Raw genomic sequence first — 21,489 nt, 5'->3', positions numbered from 1 at the left:
GTGCTTTACACTTCATGATGGATATGCCTGAAGGCAGATGTATTGCTTCTAACAGTGCTTGAATGAGGGGACCGTGTTGGATCTTGGCACCGTGAGAGGTCAAGAAACCTCGTTCTTGCCATAACACTCCGAAGTCGTGTACGACTCCGAAAGCATAACGTGAATCTGTGTATAAGTTAACATTTCTGTTCTTGGCTAGTATACAGGCTCGGGTCAGAGCGATGAGCTCTGCTGCTTGAGCGGACAGTGTATCAATACGATATGTTTCTTTAACTTCAGTTTCAGTGGTCACTGCATACGCGGCCACTAATTCTCCTGTGTTTGTTCTCATACATGAACCATCCACATAGAGTGTCAGGTCTGGATTTGTCAGTGGAACATCTGTTAAGTCTCGTCGGGGTTTTGTTACTGCATTAATGATCTCTATACAATCATGCGGGGCTGAATTTGTCACAATCAAAGGTAACAATGTTGTGGGATTCAGAATGTTACAGCGTCTGATTTCTATGTGTGGCTGGAATAGCGTCAATTCATAACCTGTCAGTCGTGCTATAGTCAAGTGTTGAGTCTGGGTTCGATTTAGAAGAACCTCTACAGAATGTGGAACTTGTACTGTTAATTGATGTCCTAAGACAATTGAATCACTCTGTCTGATTACTAGGGCTGTCGCTGCGACTGACTTTAAGCACGCAGGGAGTGCCTGGGCTACTGAATCCAATGTACTTGAAAAATAAGCGCAAGGCTTATGTAAACCTGCTTGATCTTGAGTGAGGACAGACAACGCTGTACCATCACGTTCTGTAACAAAAAGTGTAAAAGGTTTGCTGTAACATGGTGTTGCTAAAACTGGTGCTTGACATAAAGCTTTCTTTAATTCCTCAAAGGCCTGCGTATGTTCCTGAGTCCAAGGAAGGGCAGTCGAAATCGCTGCCTCCTGTGTTGTCAACTGAATGAGTGGTTTAGCTAGAAATGCATATTGAGGAATCCATTGTCTGCAGTACGAGGTGAGGCCTATAAAGGCCCGCACTTCCTTTTGTGTCTGGGGTTGTGGCATATTTACAATTAACTGGATGCGGTCAGGAGTGAGCTGTCTCCCCACTTTGGACAGCAAGTGACCCAAGTACACAACTTGCTGAACACAGAATTGTAGCTTCGAAGGAGACACCTTGTGTCCCTTGTCGGCCAGAAAATGTAAAACTGTCAGTGATGCTTGTTCACATTCGGGTTCACTTCGTGCGGTGATCAGCAGATCATCGACGTATTGTAGCAAGGCGGTATTAACTGGCATTTGAATACAATCAAGTTGTCTTTTCAGTGCTTGACTATAGATGCTGGGGCTTTCTGTGAATCCTTGAGGTGCGCGCGAAAATTTGAAACTTCGTCCATTTAAACTGAATCCGAAGAGGTATTGGCTCTCTGGATCAATGGGCACACTGAAGAAGGCGTTCTTGAGGTCAATTACAGTAAAGAACGTTGCTTCTGAATCAATAGCAGTCAACAGGGATGAGATGTCGGGAACCACAGGGTACTGTGGAACAATGCATTTATTCAGTTCTCGTAAATCAATCACCAGCCGATATACTGGCGGTGCATTGGGATCAGTACGTTTAAGAATCGGAATGATAGGGGAATTACAGATATTGGAGCCGGTCTCTACGACCACTCCTTGGGCAATGAGCTCTTCAATGATTTCCAGTAAAGCCACTACAGCATCAGGTGGTAACTTGTATTGTCTGATTCTCGGTAAAACAACTCCTGGCTTGAGTGTAACACGGTATGGTGTAATGTGCATGCAACCTACATCGGTTGGGCCTTGTGCCCACAGGTGTTCCGGTACATTTTTCAATCTGACATCAAACTCTCGTAATACATAGTGACCCTTAAAGTCACGCAGGAAAAGTCTAACTCCTTCCGGAGAACAACATATCACAGCTCCTAGAGCCTTCAATGTTTTGATACCTAACAGATTTTCTGGACATGATTTCGTTAGCAACAAGTCGGTAACACGTGATAATGGACCCACAGCCAGGGGGACTGGTTTCGATACCTCATTTACAATAGGCTGTCCTGAAAAACCAAGGGAAACATTCTGTGAGCCTGAGAGGGGTGCCCCTGGGACTTCATTATGGCTGATTGTTGTGCGGCTTGCCCCTGTGTCAATTAAAAACTTTCTGTCTTTTCCCAATACTCGACTATGTACATAAGGACCCTCTTGATCTACAGGAATCTCAATAAGAGGCAAGCCAACCTCCCTCTCTAGGCTGTTTCATGTGTATCGCTGATAATCGGGATAATCAGATTGGGCATACTGGTTCATCTGTCGTGAAACTTACTGTGTCGCGGCAATGGGCTGTGGCTGTGGCTGTGGCTGTGATACCGCTGCGGTCTGTGCTGTATGTGGTGGAGCATGCATAGGTTGTGAATTCTCTGAAGTCTGTTGCTGGACCTGGTCTTGTCTAGGCGGATGCGGTCTTTCTTTAGTTTTTCCTGTTGCTATATTGTGTTTCAGGACTGGACATTCATGTACGTAGTGACCTGGCTGCTTGCAATAGTTGCATGTCCCTTTAACGGGAGCTGCTGCATTTCCTGTCTGGGTCGTACCCTTTCTCTGGCCGTCGGCTGGAACCGACTGAGCCACTAACATTTTCATTTTTGTGTCTTTCATACGTCTCTGTTCGTGATCCTGTTCTTCTCTAATTCTGTTCTGGTGGTATTGTAACATTTGTAACATCTGGGATGGCGTATTTGCTTGCCATGTACTTTCAACTTTATATACATGGTTCTTAACTGCTGTCAGGGAATTCTCGACTAATTTTGATACAAAAAGATGCGGGTACGACTCGCTACCTGGTTTTAGGCCACTATTAATAATGAAACATTTCTCGAATCTTGAATAGAAGTCACTGGTATCTTCATCGTGTTTTTGTTTACAGGCTGAGATTGCGTCCCAGTCTTCCTTTTTAGTTGTCAATAATCTTGGCAAGACCTGTACTATTAGACCTGGTAATGCTTTTGCTTTCTCCCCAAGGCCTAGCCCTGGGGTACGAATTTTTTCCTCGTCTTCTATTTCAGTCCATATAATCTTTTTATCTCCCACCTCCCATTCTCTTTCCTTGAGTTTCTCGTAGATGCCGGTGGGCAGCAGTACCTTTAACAATTTCATAATGTCTGTATATGTGTAATCTCCCATGAGTAACATGTCTTTAAGTTCTCGGTGAAAACCTGCAGGGTCTTTATCATGACAGGGTACTAGTTTCTTCATTTCTAATAGTTCTAACTTGGTCAGAGGTGTGTATACATACACACGTTTCAGGGTATTATCGGTACCCATAACTGGATGTACTTCTCGTAACGGATTCTGCCTGTCAAAATGCTCAAAGTGACACATTCTTCTTTCTGGTGGCTGAGCTGGAACATATTGTGGGCCTAAGAAAGCGTTATATTTACGTCGTTGTTCTAGAATTATTTGAATTAATCTGGTACTTAGGCCTCTCCATCTATTCATAAGTAGTGCTTCTAATGTATCGGGTAAGGGACCTGGATCAGAATGTTGTTGTCTGTATAACGTGATGAGATGCTGAATCATGTATATACCAGCTAATTTCTGCTCGTCTGGGGAAAGGTTCAGAAATGTCTGTGCTACTGTATCATCATTGTATGTGTTAGAATTGTCAGCCCATAGTACTGCTGACCGGGCTAGTTCTTGTTCATCCATAGAATTGAGTACATGGTACCCCATTTGTTCTTGAAGCATTTTATTGGTAACTTGAAACAGATGCTCAGGCGAACTTTGTTTTGTTATGCCAGAGAGAAAAACTCTCTTGCTTTCGGGACGAATGCCTTTCCTAAGGTAATTTCCCTTACCTACATACGCTATCGTATCTGTGGTCGTTTCTGGTTCTTCAGGTCCTTCCTCCTCCTCGGAGGAGGCATTCCTGTCACTTTCTTTTTCTTTTTCGTGTATTTCTATTACTGCCTTTCTGATTCTCTTGTACATGCTCGATATACAATTCACTTTATCATGCTTTCCTTCGGCTATATTTTGACCCCACTTGTTTAGTGCTTCCATTTCATCCTGGTCTACCCCAGGCCTGTCTCGGTCTCTTATTAAGCAATTTATGAAAAAACGTAATACATATGCTTGAGTGTCAACTTTCTGGTGTGCCAGGGCCTCCTTAATACTTTCGGGATTTTCTCCAGTCTGGACAAAATGATATATTCTATCTAGATGGTCAGTCATCCCTGGGAATAACACTAGGTAATCTGTAGCTTGTCGCAAGCGTAGTGATGCTATCAACATCCTATCTTCTTTACCGGGTACTGGATCGTATCTGCAAACTGGAAGGGGTTCTTTGAGTATGTCGAGACGGGGTGATTGGGGTGTATGTTGCTTCAGCAGGTCCCTAAGGTGTAATCTGTGTGTTGCTGGCGGGGTCTGGAGACCCCCTGTCGCACCTCCGGAGCCAGAGGCTTGAACATTACTTCTCTGTGGAGTCTGTATGTGTATCTGAACTTGTCTCTTACTGGGATCAGGCACAATCGGATTCGGTATATTAATCTTAGGTGCGGGAAGTGGTGGAGGAGGTGGAACAGGCTGTCGAACGGGGGAACCCTGTTGCGGCAATGGTGGGATATGGTCTGGAGGCGGGTTGCCACCTCCGTCCCCGTCACCGTCAGTAGGCGGGACGCGGGCACGTGGATTGGTGTAAGCGGGTGCTACATCGTCTAGATAGGAAGCAAGGAATATGTCTTTGGTGGTCCTGTGATTTACTTTAGTCGGAACCAATGGTGACGGCAGGTCTTTAGGTATATCTGAAGTTGCTTCAGGCGAACCCTCGGCCACAAGATACATGCCATTTACAAGATTGTTTCGCGCGCGGTCTACTTGTTCCGATTTTACTCGGATCCCTTCATTAACTAATTCGTTTTCTCGGACTCTATCCGACTCTTCTCTATGTCTGTCTTCTCTACGGAGGGCCTTTTCGGCACGTTTATGTGATTCTTTACGCCAAAATTCTATGGCGTCTTTCTGAGATTGTCTGGCTTTCTTTTTCCATAACGCTTCTTCTACCTTCATGATGCACTCGGCATCCCATGTTCCTGTAACGAGCCATCTGTGTCTCTCGTCTAGGTGCTTAGTGTAATCGGCCCATAAATCTAGATACAATATGGCATCTAAGCCATGCTTATGGTACATGAAATTTCCAGGAGTGTCCCTAGGGGGGATAGGAATTTCTTCCTCTAGCATCCCTTTCCTAGTTCCTATCTGTCTTAGTTTATTGAAGAACGGCATCTTGTTACTTAGTACTGGATACTCGATACTTGTTACTTGCTTCTGAATACAGCTAGTTACACAAAAACAGTGGTGGCAGGAACAATAAAGCTATTACACAAAAACACAATAATGTACATCAAACAGTCACTCATACCACGACATTAATCACATGAAAACATTTTGTACATATATCACTACCCTTGATACTAGATGTACTGCTAAACAGCACAGATACACTGTTGAGAACAGTGCAAGAACGTGAAGGCTTGATATACTGCTAAACAGTACAGATACACTGTCTAAAACAGTGCAGACCGCGTTTGTGTACCCAAACACGTCTTTACCGGATACATAATAATGCACCCGTCCGGACTCAACTCGACACGTGGATACTTCGGAAACTGGTGGGCCTCTTGACACCTCGGACCTTGCTTCTTTCGGCTAGGCTCTGGTCGGGATCCTCCGCACTCCTTACCGCCTCGTCTGGGTGCTGATCGCAGTCTCCGTCACCTCCGTGGGCCAGAGGGAGATACAGGAAATCCTGCTGGTACGCGTAGTTCCGTCTTGACTTATAGCAGGGGGCAAAGGTTGCAACGCACCAACCGGCGCGTAAGGTGGGGGAGGGGTCCCTGTTCGGGCGCCAAAATAATGTGGTAAATATTTGATTTACCGTCCTAATTTCTATGCAGGTAAGTACTTAAACAAAAATAACTCAATCGGAAAGAAAGACGCAGAGTCCGTGGTGTTAGAGTTCTTAGGGGTTTTATTCCTTAAAAAGGAATGGTTCAGGTACCGGATATCGTGTTCCTGCCACCACTGGGGTGCAGGAAGGGATAGAGCATACTTTATTGACAAGACATAACTTTTATACTTAAACCATATAATGAATACCAATACAGTAGGCGTAACAGCTGAGAGAAACAAGATAACAGCATACACGTGTTAGCAATACGTAATCAGAAGGTGTGAACTGGGCGTGAACATAGAGGTGTGTACTAGAAACGTCACATGTAAGTGTCACAAGGAGGTGGGTACGAAGCAGAATTGTGCAATGTCAGCAGAAATCTGAGGCCTGGATGCGCGCGCAGCTGCATGACGTGTGATTGACGTGGAGCTGGAGGGTGCAGGGGACTTGACATTTACACTAGCGGAAAGAGACAGAAGTCTGGCATGTCAGATCAACTCGTAACTATATCATATCTGATATCTGATGTTTGGGAACCATATTATCTAGAGGAAAAGGTCTCTTGGGCAGAGGCTATTCTATACTGACTGTGAGTGCGTGTATAAGCGTCTATGTGTCTGCATGAGATGCGAGGGGGCATGGGCCTACCATGGTAACAGAGGCTATGAATTACTTGCACGGAGACAGTGAGGCCGGGCCCTTTGCTCTGCAGCTGAAAGGATGTTTACTTGAACTAGTAGGCAGGAATGTATGTTTGAGGAGCGAAGCAGATAATTCGAAGGTTGAATACAGTCTTGGCAGGCAGCAGGCTGAGCTAAGCGCCGTTAGCCGCACAGGGAGTAAGGCAGAGGTCACGGGTACAGAGGCAGCCCAGGCTGAGGCGTTCAGAGTCAGAAAGCAGAAAAAGGCTCGATGGCAGAATTCAGGGCCTACTTCGCCAGAGCTGAAAAACGTGTAAAGTACACCACAAAAAGACGTTGGCATGGCATACTTAGGAACGGAATATTCAACCCGTTCAGGGTGGATCTGAAAGAGGACATGTTAACGTTGGACGCAAATGTATTTGCGTCTTCATAACTGGCACAGGAGGGAAGTTACATGCATTTTAAGCTTGTACATGGAGACGGTGGGGTACACGTTAGGGAACATTTCTTGACCATAAAATTTATATTTCCTCACTCTTTATAATAGTAGTATAGATATATATTCAAAACAACAGAGTTGCCCCCAGAAGAAATGCACTCACAGCCAGTGTCTTTCCAGAGGAAAGCGGTTTATTATATTCCTTTCCCCAGCAAATCCATGCCTGACGCATTTCGGGCCAACGCCCTTCATCAAAGGCACTCTGTGATGGAAATGACAAAAGTACCAATGGAAACATCCCCTCTTTTATTTCCATTACCTCAGGTGAGTTCAGGAAGCAAGGGCCGAGATTTCTGAGATCCGTAGTTCATAGTATACTACCCATGTGGGCTGTCATCATCACAATAACCACAGTTCATAACTTTGCTGAAGGACTCTAACAACAATGACTTTCTTTCACTTAGAATCGCGCTGTTCCACTCTGTGCTTTCCTCAGTATGCAGGCTGTAGCCCCGCATCTCGATCCTGCAGTGGTGCATTTCGCGAACTACGGACCCCAGAAATCTCGTTGGCCCGAAACACGTCAGGCATGGATTTCCTGGGGGAAGGAATCTAAGAAACCATTTGCTTCTGGAAAGACAGCGGCTGTGCGTGCATTTCTTCTGAGGGCAACTCTGTTTCTGAACATAAATGCGGCCGAACCTGTCACGAAATGCATCACCGCAGGATCGAAATGCTGGATACAGCCTGCTAACGTCATTTGAGATGTCATCAGTGATGTCACTGACCATCTCATGAATGATGTAATATGTGATGTCATCAGCAGTGCATTGCGGGAGCTCTAGTTATAGTTAGCTCAACTAACTATAACAGCGGAATTTCTATGGTTTTGTACGAGTGAAATGTCCAAATAACTATAACGTCCCTGAAACCTATGGTTTTTTTCAGTGAATTTCTAAGGTTTTTTAAATGCTAATTTCTAACTATAACGTGCCTGAAACCTATGGTTTTTAAGTGAATTTCAAACGTTTTTTTAATGCTAATTTCTAATTATAATGTTCATTAAACCTATGTTTTCTTTCAGTGAGTTTAAATTATCATTCAATTCTCAACCTAGTGAAAACAGCGGATATCGCCAGTTTTTCAGCAATAGCTTCCGCAAAAAAAATTGTCACAAATGAGAGCCACAACTAACTCTAATAATATGCAGAGTAGGCGTTCCCGTGCAAAAATAACACAAAAACACCACTTCCCGATATTTTCAACGAGCAGCCAAATCTGGGGTGTGATCCAAAAACAGGCGATAAGCTGCGTTAGCAGTAGGAATTTAACATCTGCCTTTTTCTGGTGTAAAGCTGGACAACTACCTACAGTGTGAAAGGGAGCCCAGCCCAGAATCACATCTGAAGACCCATACATGTCATAGAGTTACTGATCATGCAGCTTCGACACCCAAGAAGGGCACAACACCCACTGCCACCACCTTCAGGACTTCCCCCTGGACCACTCCCCTCCCTACTACCACCGAGGCAGCGCAGAACAGGTCAGCGGATTTTTCAAAAACGGCATGGTCCCTCAGCCACACAATAGCTGAATGTTGGGAGATGTGGCAACCAAGTATGTGTGAAGGAAGCAAGTCACCCAGCAATAATAATGCACAAAATACCAAGTGTAGCGGTGATGTGCTGGACAGACCTCACTATGCAGAGAACCTCTCCATGTGGACATATACTGCTGGTACTTGTAGTTTGTGGACAATAGATGCAACCATGTTACCTCAGGCACTGGGGAAGATCTCGGTCACGTAGCTGTGTTATCACACACTGGAAGTGGAGTGGGCTGGTCCAACGTATGCCACTCCAGCATAGGAGTATGAATAAATAGGCTGGGGCTCTGGGTGTGGTTCACTTGTGGGAAGGTTGGGCTGAATCACGTAGATGAGACGCCTGAAGGCGACTGCTTGATAAACGGTTATCTGTTTGCACCGTATCTTGGAGGTGTGAAACCTGGATGCCAACTTCGGAATAAAGTAACGGACTCTACACACTGTGTTTTGCCAAGAAAACTTTGTTTAAGAGTTTGACCCTCAGCAATATGATAAATTACATATACAAATCAACGTAGGATACATCACCGATTGAGTGAAGCCACAGTGGATCTAACTAGACCATGTACAAATTTTTAAATAATTCTGAATAAATTGGTCACATAATCATCATCTCCTCCCTATTCACGACGAGGGGTATATCAATTTATCTGTTGGAAGAGAGACAAGCATTAAATATGTCCTGATGAAGGGGATGTGTCTATAATCTTCAACCACCGAAACGCGTTGACGCAAGAATTTGTTGTATTGGGTTATATCTTTTGCAGAAGGCATGAGGGCTGTGTCAAAGTGGATGGCTGAGAACTGCCTACAATGTAATGTGGGCAAAACAGAAGTCCTACTATTTGAGGAAGCGGTGACATTGTGGTCTGGTGAGTGGTGGCCCTTAGAGTGTTATTCGATCAAGCCCTGACTTTTAAACATCATGTCAACCAAGTTGCTGGCACATGTTTTAGGGACATTGGACTGTTGAAAAGGGTGTTCCCCTATCTACCTGATAATCACAGGAAGACTCTAGTCCAGGCACTAGTTATCAGTAGATTGGACTACTGCAATGGCCTTCTTTTGTCAACCAATGAAGGCCAATTAAACAAACTGCAAGTAGTCCAAAACACGGCGGCGAGGTTAGTCCTTAATGTTCCATCTAGAACTCCCTCCCGTCCTCTACTGGTTAAACTCCACTGGTTGCCAGTGCGGCAACGCACTAAGTTTAAAATTCTGTGTACTATCCACAAATGCCTGACAGGAAAGGGCCCTAAATATCTCATTAAGGCCTTCCAACCCTACGTCCCAGGCCGCTCCTTATGATCGAGTAATCTCCATCTACTACAGGTCCCTAAAATAAAAAAGTCTTGTCAGGGAGGACGTGCTCTGGCACACACTGGACCCGCTCTCTGGAACTCTCTTTCCCCTAAACTTAAACACATTACAAACCACCTATCCTTCCGTAAAACCCTCAAGACCCACCTTTTCACCATTAGTTAACCTTTTCATGCCTTTGCTACCTCTGAAGTGACCTGGTACGGTATAGTCTCCTTCCACTAGCAAAAGCGCGGAGATACCCCTTCGGGGGTCTATTCAGGCGCTATACAAGCACAAAAATAAATAAATAAATATCCAGGAACAGCATCATGTCTAATGCAACTATGAGTGAATAGACTGGTGGTGTCTATACATTTGATTCCTATTGGGAATAACCTGTTTTTGATGAATTTAAGTGTTTCACAAATACTGTGTTGTCTCTCATGATGTTTTTAAATGTTGTTTATTTGTGATTTTTTGTATTGCATTTGTGTTATTTTTTATTGTGATCTCAAATTATTTTTAATAAACCCTGATTGTATTTGACAGTTGAGTTCTCATCCTTGTGTAATATATAGTTGTTTTTAGGGTTCAGATTTGTGTCTCTATTAGGACACCTGTACATATGATATAATAGTGTATACTTGGTAGCGAGTTTGGTTGACTGCATACTTGATCATAGGTGGATTTTCAGGTGTATCCAAGAGAATTTTTCTTTATACTCACTTGTGGGAAGGCCAAAGCTTCTGCCAAGGCAGCAGCCCTCACCCTGCCACAAGGCCTCCGCCGTGACCGCCGGCCTCCTCGACACAGGCCCCCTGCGAACCCAGCAGCACAGCACAGCAGACTTATGTCTGTACATACAGACTACTGCCTTCGATCTACCCTGCAGACAGCAAGGCTCACAATTCAGATCAAGTCGCGATTGCAGATGACGCAGCCCAGTAGGCAAGAGACATTGCTCCCAGTGTGGCCCACCCGGACCACGCATCATCGCCGGCTCCAGACATGCTGGTTGCTTCAGGTGACACTAACTCAACGCCACGTGGCTGTGGGCCCTTGCTGACCGCTGCCTCCGGCCTACACTGCGGTCATCAGGGCTCACATTTAAAATTGACTCTTGATTCATTCATTCCAGAGTCCAGTAGGCAACTAACTATTACGTCCCTAAACCCTACATAATATCCTTTTAGTATACTTGCTTCAACAACTAGCAAAACCGAGTTCTTCCTACATGAGGAGGGGGGTCTCAATACCAGTTCCCTATAAAGTGTCCATTTTGTGAGTAATTTATTGGGCTCCAATAAAATAAATTAAAAAAGACCCTTAAATAAGTGTAACCAAACCAGAGAGGGGGGGGGGGTTGAAAAGAATACGCTAGTTTGCAATATAGATAGAGTGCTATCTATACAAAAATGAAGAAAAAAGTAATTTGTAACCAGTGGTGAAAATGTATAAGGCAAAATAAGTAAAACAACGGGATATATATTTTATAAACAATAACAAAACAGTACTGGCTTAAAAACCCCCCACAAAAAACGAGAAAGCTGGAAGTGTCTATAGAAGCGAGTGTTTGTATCAGATAAGGAAGCCTCACAGCAGGAGGATGCCGCTGCCCTGGGCCAGAGCTGGTTCGGTCACTCCCACCCCCAGGCCAGGCACAAAGGAAGAGCCGGGAGAGGAAGGGGGGCGGGAGAAAACCTAGCACGAGAAGAGGGGCTCCTAGGGCACCCCGAGACAGCCCCAGCACGGCGACTCCACTGAAATAAATCTGTGCAGTATAAAATACAGAGTTTCTACGGATTACTTTTAAGGTAACAGGGATGCCCCCCACAGTAACCCATTCCCAAAAACATCAGGAATTTAACACCCCCCCGCGTCTTTATCAAAACTCATGAACTGTACCACAGAGAGGATCCCTTTTCACGCTACCGGAATCTCACCATATGCATTTCAACTCGACTCACCCCATTTTCTAAACAAGCACCTACGAGGACACGGGGGGGGGGTCTGGAGAGGACACGGATGGCGGGAGGGGGGCGGGAGAGGACACGAACGGCGGAAGAGGACGCCTCTCTGTTCCAATGGCTAGCCTCCATTTATGGAGCTAGCCAATGAAACAGAGCGGATTCCAGAGCCACATACTGTAACTCAATAGATTTCTCCTGCGCAAAAGCTGCTTGCGCAAATTTTTTGCAGCCGAAACCTAAAAAGTAAAAAAAAACGTAAGCAAGATGCTGCCCCTGGGCCCTACCACATTACATTGTGCTGTGGACAGCGCATGCAACCATGTTACCTCTGGTAGTGGAGAAAACTGCGGTTATTTAACTTTGTCTCGGTCATTGTAGAAGTACGTACGTAGGGACTGGATCATTAGAGTACTGCAAGGAGAGTGTATAGTGCATTTATAAGTGCTTGGGGATTGCAGAATGATTGTATAAGTACATATTTTGGCGCAGCCTAACCCCGGCCATGAGCTTGGCTCTAATTGGCTGCCCTTCATGTGCCAAAAACATCAGGAATTTAACACCCCCCGCGTCTTTATCAAAACTCATGAACTGTACCACAGAGAGGATCCCTTTTCACGCTACCGGAATCTCACCATATGCATTTCAACTCGACTCACCCCATTTTCTAAACAAGCACCTACGAGGACACGGGGGGGGGGCTGGAGAGGACACGGACGGCGGGAGAGGACGAGGGGGGCGGGAGAGGACACGAACGGCGGGAGAGGACACGGACGGCGGGAGGGAGGCGGGAAACGTGCACAGGACAGCGAGGGGAGGGGGGACGGCGGGAGGAGGGACACGGAGGAAGGCAGGACAGCAGCAAGCACGGCCCGGCCGGACCAGATTCGGGGGCGTTCCCGGCTTTTGGCTGACGTAGCATGACGTAGCCAAAAGCAAAAAATTCTCGGGAACGCCCCCGAATCTGGTCCGGCCATAACGGACGCCTCTCTGTTCCAATGGCTAGCCTCCATTTATGGAGCTAGCCAATGAAACAGAGAGCGAATTCCAGAGCCACATACTGTAACTCAATAGATTTCTCCTGCGCAAAAGCTGCTTGCGCAGATTTTTTGCAGCCGAAACCTAAAAAGTAAAAAAAAACGTAAGCAAGATGCTGTCCCTGGGCCCTACCACATTACATTGTGCTGTGGACAGCGCATGCAACCATGTTACCTCTGGTAGTGGGGAAAACTGCGGTTATTTAACTTTGTCTCGTCCTTGTAGAAGTACGTACGTAGGGACTGGATCATTAGAGTACTGCAAGGAGAGTGTATAGTGCATTTATAAGTGCTTGGGGATTGCAGAATGATTGTATAAGTACATATTTTGGCGCAGCCTAACCCCGGCCATGAGCTTGGCTCTAATTGGCTGCCCTTCATGTGCCAAAAACATCAGGAATTTAACACCCCCCCGCGTCTTTATCAAAACTCATGAACTGTACCACAGAGAGGATCCCTTTTCACGCTACCGGAATCTCACCATATGCATTTCAACTCGACTCACCCCATTTTCTAAACAAGCACCTACGAGGACACGGGGGGGGGCTGGAGAGGACACGGACGGCGGGAGGGGGGCGGGAGAGGACACGAACGGCGGAAGAGGACACGGACGGCGGGAGAGGACGAGGGGGGCGGGAGAGGACACGAACGGCGGGAGAGGACACGGACGGCGGGAGGGAGGCGGGAAACGTGCACAGGACAGCAAGGGGAGGGGGGACGGCGGGAGGAGGGACATGGAGGAAGGCAGGACAGCAGCAAGCACGGCCCGGCCGGACCAGATTCGGGGGGCGTTCCCGGCTTTTGGCTGACGTAGCCAAAAGCCAAAAATTCTCGGGAACGCCCCCGAATCTGGTCCGGCCATGACGGACGCCTCTCTGTTCCAATGGCTAGCCTCCATTTATGGAGCTAGCCAATGAAACAGAGAGCGGATTCCAGAGCCACATACTGTAACTCAATAGATTTCTCCTGCGCAAAAGCTGCTTGCGCAGCTTTTTTGCAGCCGAAACCTAAAAAGTAAACATAAAACGTAAGCAAGATGCTGCCCCTGGGCCCTACCACATTACATTGTGCTGTGGACAGCGCATGCAACCATGTTACCTCTGGTAGTGGGGAAAACTGCGGTTATTTAACTTTGTCTCGGTCATTGTAGAAGTACGTACGTAGGGACTGGATCATTAGAGTACTGCAAGGAGAGTGTATAGTGCATTTATAAGTGCTTGGGGATTGCAGAATGATTGTATAAGTACATATTTTGGCGCAGCCTAACCCCGGCCATGAGCTTGGCTCTAATTGGCTGCCCTTCATGTGCCAAAAACTAAAACTTGAACTTTGCATGGCCCTGTATTGCTAGAGGAGCAACACTCCACTGAATGTGCAATAAACATTCATATCCACACAGATGTGTGATGTCCACCATCTTTCATGTGTGGAACTATGGATCAATGTAGGGTCAGTGATTCCCCGTATCTTCCATGTTGGCCATGTTGTGGGACTTGACTCACAGAGTAACACATTGGCGCTTGTGACCCGGGTGATGGCAGCACTACAACAGGGACACCTGCATCAGTTTATTCCTCATACAGCCCAGAATGAAGCCACGCCCATAGCTCCGGAGTCATTCTTCACAGCCTCATGCAGGACTGGCATATGCCAGGCCAGCCCACTCCGCTTATACTTACAGGGAAGGACAACACCGCTACATGGCCCAGATTTTATTGCAGTGATCTGCTGGTCACAGTCTAGTTGTCAGTACGCCACAGCCACTCCCTCACGGCTGGTATACACCCACACCACAGCCATCCAGTACAGGCATCAGGACATATAACCCTGCCAATAAATAAGACCGGGCCCACGTGCTCTACGCCATTTCAGGGTTGCTCGCACCGGATGCACTGCGGCCGGCACAGGCACAACGGCACGGGACGGTGACTTTCGGTCCACTGAGGTACGGGTACCGTAACTTCTGAGCGGGTGTGCAGCCTGTGATGATGCCCCATCCCGGCAGTCTAGACAGCTCAAGTTTTGTGTGCCCTGCTGGACTGCAGTGTAGGCCTGAGCCATCACACTGCGCAGGCCAACCGCCACGTGGCGTCGCCTCGCTGGTCACAGAGTTAAAGGCTCCGCAAGGGCTGAGCGGGTGTGCAGCCTGCGATGAAAAGCTGGGTGCACTGGTATGTCTGCTGCCATTGCGAAATCAAGACCCAGCACCAAATGTGAGACCTGGTGGCCCGCGGAGCAGGGCTGCATGATATGCAGGGTGCCCTGTCCACTGGCCCCCGGCTTGGGGCTTGCAGCGGCACATGGTAGGCCCGCTTTTCTACACGCAGGTTGTGAAAGGTGAGCAGAGAGGCTTGTTTGCCCAGCGGTGGGCATTCACCTCTGGGCAGTGGGAGTGGATGGGGTGCAACAGCCTAGGTGCGCAGAGGCGGCAAGTCACCTCCGGTCAGTGGATGTGCATGGGGTGCAGCAGCCTGGGTGTGCAGCAGCGGGCAGACACCTCTGGGCAGTGGAAGTGGATGGGGGTGCAGCAGCCTGGGTGCGCAGGGGCGGAACAGAGAATTAGGCATGTGCAGTTGTATGTACTCTGCCTTTACTATGTTTCAGATGACTTCGCTTGAGGGTTGTACTATGACCCGGCACGTGGTTGTAGACACACGGGTAAGAAAGGTGAGCTGTGAGGATTTTCTCCACAGTATCAACTCTCACTGTCCCTCTCCATCTCTTCCATTCTCTCTCGCACACTTTCTCTCTTTCTCTGTGTCTTCCTCTCGCTCACATTCTTTCTCTTTTCTCTCTCTCTTCCTCTCTGTCTCACTCTTTCTCTCTATCACACCGTTTCTCTCTTCCTTGTATCTCACTCATTCTCTCTCTTCCTGTCTCACTCTTTCTCTCTTACTCTGTCTTCCTCGCTCTCACTCTTTCTTTCTTTCTCTCTCTCTACCTTTCACTCTTTCTCTCTTTCTTTTTCTCTCTCTCCTTTGATGGACGCATTGTCTTGCAGGCTGTGATTCACAAATTGTCGAGGGATGACATGCCATGCCCGTACCTACTTTTATTTTGTTTTCTTTAAATAAAATGTTTTATATGTAAATCCATAGATGACTGAGATTCTTATTTGTTCAACCTCACATGCATCTTTTTTTTATTATAATTGTGTGACATCAGCCAATTTGTTACGTTCCAGATTTCCTACGGTTGTTGTCACATTTGTTTGTGGGGGGGCTGAGGGGGGATGGTGAACAATGGGCTGGTGGCGGGGGGTGTCGGAGCAGTGTTGGGTGTCCGAGCTGCATGATTGTTGGCTCCATTGCATCTGTTGTCGTTCAGGTGTGGCTCTGGGCTGGGCTCCCTTTCATTTTGCAGGTTTACACCAGGACAGAGCAGGTGTAAACTTCTGGCTACTAACGCACCTTATTGCCTGCTTTGTACTCCTTTTGACGATCTTGCTGCTGGTGAGAAACTTGTGAAGTGATGTGTTTGCTGCTTTTTCCACCGGAACCCCTACTCTACATCTCATTGCAATATTTCCCAGGGTCATCCGTGATAATGCTTTTTGAGGCTGCTATTGCTGGTAAACTGGTAATATGGGCTGTTGTCACATTTGTTTGTGGGGGGGCTGAGGGGGGATGGCGAACAATGGGCTGGTGGCGGGGGGTGTCGGAGCAGTGTTGGGTGTCCGAGCTGCATGATCGTTGGCTCCATTGCATCTGTTGTCGTTCAGGTGTGGCTCTGGGCTGGGCTCCCTTTCATTTTGCAGGTTTACACCAGGACAGAGCAGGTGTAAACTTCTGGCTACTAACGCACCTTATTGCCTGTTTTGTACTCTTTTCGACGATCTTGCTGCTGGTTGAGAAACTTGCGAAGTGATGTTTTCGCTTCTTTTTGCACCGGAACGCCTACTCTACATCTCATTGCAATATTTCCCAGGGTCATCCGTGATAATGCTTTTTGAGGCTGCTATCGCTGGTAAACTGGTAATATGGGCTGTTTGCTCCAGCTTGTGAATGGTGCGTTAAATTTATCACAATTTTGGTTGTGATAAAGGGCCATTAACTCAGCGATGTGTCCTTGAGAATATACTCCTCGGTGTATGAAAGACTTAAGAAGTACTCAAGTGCAGCGCACCCATCGCTTTGACAGGGGGGGGCCACGCTGAGAGTCGCACTAGTCACAACTCCATTTTTTTCAACGTCCACTTTTCACTAATTTACATTCGCCTCGGGGATTCCATCCCCCGAAGCATGCCAACATGTTCATTATATATAAAAAATAAAAAAACGAGAAGAGGGCCGCTTCGGTCCACCTCCCATAGCCAATTCCGTCCCCGGGAACTCCATCCCCCAAGGCATAGCCACACAAATTTTTTTTAAGAAGGAGGAGCTGAGTGACCCCCCCTCCTGAGACCTCCATCGGCTTTGGGGACCCCATCCCCCAGGGCCGGCCTGTATTTAATTTTTTATTTCAGGGGGCTACCCTCCCGGGCCCCTTCTAGACCCGGGGACCCCATCCCCCAGGGCCGGCCCTATCCGCTGGGGACCGTGGGTGTAGCCCAATGCTGCTGGCTTGCAGCTCCCCGTGTGGAAAAGCAATAGGCTGTGGATTTTGGAAGAAAGAGCAGGTTTCCCTGCTCTAGCTTCCAAAATCCAAAGCAAGTTTGCTATGACAGGGCGGGAGCCGCACGCTCCCGCCTTCTCATAGCAAACAGAAGTGTCCCGGGGGTGGGCACCCCGGGACACTGCAGGAGCCGGCCCTGGGGGGGTATTATTTTTTAAGAAATGCTCCTGGGACCTAGCCCACCCGGGGGCCTCATTAAAATAAAACACAGGAACCCGCGCTTCATTGTTTTAAAAAACTTTCGGCGAAATTCGCAACTTCAGCACGAATTGCGGCAAAAGATTTTTTTTAATGCTTTTTTTGGCCCTGGGGGTCATTCTGGGATCCCCTTAGCAGGCCTAGGGGGTCAGGGTGTTTCTACCCTGACCCCTTCTCTTGCTTTATATCTTTATTTCTCTTTTTTCTGGTGACTCACTTCTACCGAGTCACAAGATTGCTGCCAACTCTTCCTGGTTTGGAGTGTTGACAGCCAATTTGAATAAAGCTTGTGATCGGGAGGGGTCGCGACTCTACCACGGCCATAGATATCGATATTTTTATTTTTTTTATTTTCACAGCAACTACTGAACGGATTTTCACCATTTTACAAAAGGTCGCTTTCTTAACCAAGAACCACCTTTTTGCCAAGTTTTCGCCTGTAGCCTTGCCCAAAGTTTCCTATGAGAAATAGATTTTTTGACTCTTATCTTTTGAATTTCTCAGCAACTATTAAATGAATTTACACCATTTAAAAAAAAGGTTGCTTTCTGAATCAAGCTCTACCTTTCAGCCCCGCTTGACGAATCACCCCCAAACTTTCAGGATAGAAGCTGACCTGGATAGACTTTTTTTTGAGGGAGAATTTCATGAAGATTCGTCAAACTGCGCCAATGTTATTAGCAAATCAAAAAATGCTTTTCCTATGGAAACTAGGTTCTAACTATAACTACCTACTGCCGAAACATATATAAAACAAAAGTCCTGAACCTCCAAATCTGAGGAGGGATCGCTCGCAAGCACAGACCACAACAGGAATTTCTTCAAAGAGGTACGTGAGCTGGTTTTAAGATTTCATCGTGCAGTTTATTCTTCACCCAAAATAAAACAGACAAGTGTCCGCCTCTGATGCGTTTTGATCGCCTCCGCGATCTTGATCACCATATATATATATATATATATATATATATATATATATATATATATATATATATATATATATATATATATATGAAACTTGCACCGATCCCACAATGTGACTCACTCCCCCATGCCACCATCGCGATATTGCTAATACAGTGCTTGCTGGGATTACAAGTTCGCCATATCCAACACGAACTCCAATTGGTAAGCTGACTGCCACAGTGGGAGGAGACCCAGGTGCTTGCAACTATTCAAAACAGGAGGAGCTAATGAGGGACGGTATCTTCACTGCGAAGGGCGCTTAAGAAGGCAACCATGCGGAAATGCATCCGCCGCCGCTGGGACTTTTGAAATAAAGCTGTTTCCTCACTGAATTCCCCTCTCTGCCTCTGTTCTTTTCTTCGGAAGGAATCTTAGCCATATATTCTGTGCTTGCCAGAGGCACAGCCCAGAAGGCCATGCAGCATAAGAAGACCCGGAGTAAATTGTGGCATCTCGCTGCTTGCAGCATCTTCGTGACCAGGGTACTGGTAACTCCGGAGTCCGCCAGAAGCAACAGGAAAACAAGAGTGGACCGCGATATTCTATCTCATTGGGGTGCGTAGTCTCGCATTTGACTGCCCCCACTCAAACATTGACCTGAAGCGACTAGAAGCTGTAGTTGGAGGGGACTCAGGGGAGACTCTGACATTTCGACTGATCCTTGACCCACCCTACTCACCTGAAGCTTGAACCGATCCCACGATGTGACTCACTCCCCCATGCAACCATCTCGACATTGCTAATACAGTGCATGCTGGGATTTGAAGTTCGCCATATCCAACATGAACTCCAAGTGGTAAGCTGACTGCCACAGGGGGAGGAGACCCAGGTGCTTGCAACTATTCAAAACAGGAGCTAATGAGGGACGGTATCTTCACAGCAAAGGGCGCTGAAGAAGGCAACCAGGCCGAAATGCATCCGCCGCCGCTGGGACTTTTGAAATAAAGCTGTTTCCTCACTGAATTCCCCTCTCGGCCTCTGTTCTTTTCTTCGGAAGGAATCTTCGCCATATATTCTGTGCTCGCCATAGGCACAGCCCAGAAGGACTTGCAGCATTAAGAAGACCCGGAGTAAATTGTGGCATCTCGCCGCTTGCAGCATCTTCGTGACCAGGGTACTGGTAACTCCAGAGTCCACCAGAAGCAACAGGAAAACAAGAGTGGACCGAGATATTCTATCTCATTGGGGCGCATAGTCTCGCATTTGACTGCCCCCACTCAAACATTGACCTGAAGCGACTGGAAGCTGTAGTTGGAGGGGACTCAGGGGAGACTCCGACATTTAACTGATCCTTGACCCACCCTACTCCCCTGAAACTTGCACCGATCCCACGATGTGACTCACTCCCCCATGCTACCATCTCGACATTGCAAATACAGTGCATGCTGGGATTTGAAATTCGCCATATCCAACACGAACTCCAATTGGTAAGCAGCTGACTGTCACAGGGGGAGGAGACCCAGGTGCTTGCAACTATTCAAAACAGGAGGAGCTAATCAGGGACGGTATCTTCACAGCGAAGGGCGCTGAAGAAGGCAACCATGCCGAAATGCATCCGCCGCCGCTGGGACTTTTGAAATAAAGCTTTTTCCTCACTGAATTCCCCTCTCGGCCTCTGTTTTTTTCTTCGGAAGGAATCTTTGCTATATATATATATATATATATATATATATATATATATATATATATATATATATATATATATATATACATATATATATATATATATACATATTTGAGGCATGTGGGCTTTGCATACTCCTGCCATCTAGTGTTGGGTCCGGATATTTGCAAGTTGTTTTTGTTCGAAGCAGTCTTTCCAGTCAGGAGGTAGGTGACTCCTCCTTTCGGTGATAGTGCGCATGGGCATCAACTCCATAGTTAGATTGTATTTTTCTGCCATCTGGTTCGAACAGGTATTGCTGAGCTCCGCTTCGGAATTGTTCAACGGGTTTCCCCTCGGTACGTACTCTCTACCTCAACGGTATTGTTTTCGAACGCGTTTCTCTTTCCGCAGTTCGAATCAAATTTCAACCAACTTCGACTATTCGACCGGAAGATCTGAGGGCGACCTTCCGACTCACCTGCGTCCGTTCGGCTCCTTGCCAATGGAACGGACTCCATTTAAATTCTGCCCCCCTTTGCCACGCGAAATATCCGCGTACGGACTCTCATCCCGTGTGTAATTTGTGCTTGTCCCCCGAAGACAAACAGCAATACTGAGATGCGTGAGGCTCCTTCAGATCAAAGAAAACTCTCTGTGATCGTCGGGCTCGATGTCGAGAGATGCAGTGGTTGGACGTTACACCAGACCTCTTCGGCGAAGTCTCCGAACAAGAAGAGGTATTAGCGGCAGAGGAGAAAATGCATTCAGTTGCGTCTGACTCCAGATCGGACTTACAGATCGACCTTGAGGACGATGATGTGCTGCAGGTACTAAGGGACGTGAGTACTGAAAACACCTTCTTTCCCCAACCTTACGAAATCTAAGGCTTCTGCACCACCTCCTCCTCAAGGCCATGGTCAGCGCCGAGAAGAGCTTTCAAATGCTCAACCTCATGGCTCGGCACCGAAACTCTCTGAAAAGCCTTCCGGCTCGGGACATAGTCGGCCGAAGCCCCCTTCCGAACTGAAATCTCTGGCTCGACTCCGGAAACTACGGTACCAAAAAGCTAGACTTGCATACAGCATGACAGAATCCAAACACAGAAACAGTACCTCCTAAACTGGATCCAAAACAGAAAAGGCTGTATATTCAT

The 21,489-nt window shown here is 47.0% G+C and overlaps 1 protein-coding gene across 1 annotated transcript in view; it reads left to right on the top strand.

The window, feature by feature from the left end:
• Nucleotides 1-21,489, top strand: part of SYCP2 (synaptonemal complex protein 2) — a 3,993,018-nt gene that overhangs the window by 605,041 nt on the left and 3,366,488 nt on the right. The gene's annotated exons all lie outside the window — the stretch shown is intronic.

The sequence above is a fragment of the Lissotriton vulgaris genome, chromosome 7 (assembly GCF_964263255.1).
Source record: "Lissotriton vulgaris chromosome 7, aLisVul1.2, whole genome shotgun sequence".
Taxonomy (NCBI): Eukaryota; Metazoa; Chordata; class Amphibia; order Caudata; family Salamandridae; genus Lissotriton; species Lissotriton vulgaris.
The sequence above is the reverse complement of the archived record's forward strand: the minus strand, read 5'-3'. Positions and strand labels throughout refer to the sequence as shown.